The following is a 1,646-nucleotide window of genomic DNA, read 5'->3' as shown; positions in this document are numbered from 1 at the left end:
CAGGTTGCGATGCAATGCTGTGCAGGTGCAATGCTGTGCAGGTTGCAATGTAATGCTGTGCAGGTGCAATGTAATGCTGTGCAGGTGCAACGCTGTGCAGGTTGCAATGCTGCGCAGGTTGCAATGCAATGCTGTGCAGGTGCAATGTAATGCTGTGCAGGTGCAACGCTGTGCAGGTTGCAATGCTGTGCAGGTTGCAATGCAATGCTGTGCCGGTTGCAATGTAATGCTGTGCAGGTGTAATGCTGTGCAGGTGCAATACTGTGCAGGTGCAATGCTGTGCAGGTTGCAGTGCAATGCTGTGCAGGTTGCAATGTAATGCTGTGCAGGTTGCAATGCTGTGCAGGTGCAATGCTGTGCAGGTTGCAGTGTAATGCTGTGCAGGCGCAGTGCAACTTACAACCTGCCCAGAAGTTCTTCCTGCTAATCCATCCCCCCTTGGCAACTTTAAGCTTTGCTTGTTGCTGTTTGCATGCGAAGTCTGCATGCAATGCACGCTCCTGCAGTTGGGCAGCAGACAGGGAACTGCTTGGATGGGATGTGAGCGCGGTGCTGGGGTGTGTAGGAAGCAGGGATGGAGCAGCTGGAGCAGGACTGAGGGAAATACAGGGAAAGTCCCCATGGGAGGGATTTAGGGATCAATAACCGAGAAAGCAAAGAGTGCAGCAACCCTGGAATTTGCTGACAGGAGCAAACTGGGGGAGCAGTGAGACCGAAGGAGCAAAGGTCACAAAGTGCAGAAGGGGCCGGAGATGGTGGCTGATGGGGCTTTGGGGGACGGGAAATGGGAAATGGGCCGCAATAACGAGCGTGAGCTTACAGCGGGGGGAGCTGCAGGAGCCCAGTGCTTAATGGGGCAAAAAGCAATCAGGGGCTTTGCTAATAGGGCTGAAGGAGGAAGGGGTGCTGACCCACGGGTGCTGTGTGCTCCCTCAGCCCTGTGATGCCAAAGGAGGTTATTGGGGTGGGAGGAAGCATTTGTTTGGCCTGGTGGTCCCATGGCGATGCAGGGGGTGCTGGCACAGGGAGGTGAGCGCCTCGCTTTTGGGGTCCTCCCTGCGCAGCCCTGTCCTCGTGTGCAGTGAGAGGGGCTCTGTGCAAAGCCTCCAGCGCCGGTCTGAGTGCAGACATGGGGGTGGGAGGAGGAGGACGGGCGGCTCGGAAAGCATTGCACAGCAGCAGAGCCAAAGAGGCTGCGTTAATTCAAAGCAGAACAGAAGTCTGGGGTGCTCAGAACTCGTGGCAAAGTGGATCTGCGGCTCAGTGATGGGCTCTAACTCAGTTAGCTCTGATGCTGGTGCACAGGCTCAACTTGGTTTTAAACCTCTTCCCAGCAGATGCTCTGCTGTGCGCTGCTCCCCGCTTTGCCCAGCGCTGCATGTGGGCCGTGGTGCAGCGTGCAGGGGGTGCAGCGAGCGCCGAGGGCATGGGGACAGCTGCAGTGCCAGGATCCCCTTAAGAGGGGTTTGCTTTGTCTCCATTGTAACGCCTGTATGGCATCCATGGTACGGATGGGGTGTGAATCCCTGCACTGCATTCGCTGCATTGCTTTGCAGTGGGGGAGGATTGGGGTTGCATTGCAGTCTGTTGCATTGCAGTCTGTTGCATTGCAGTGTGTTGCATTGCTTTGCAGTGGGTGAGGGTTG

Source organism: Lagopus leucura, unplaced genomic scaffold, assembly GCF_019238085.1.
Source record: "Lagopus leucura isolate 7727_CA_CO unplaced genomic scaffold, USGS_WTPT01 Super-Scaffold_100056, whole genome shotgun sequence".
NCBI lineage: Eukaryota > Metazoa > Chordata > Aves > Galliformes > Phasianidae > Lagopus > Lagopus leucura.
Note: the sequence above shows the minus strand (reverse complement) of the source record.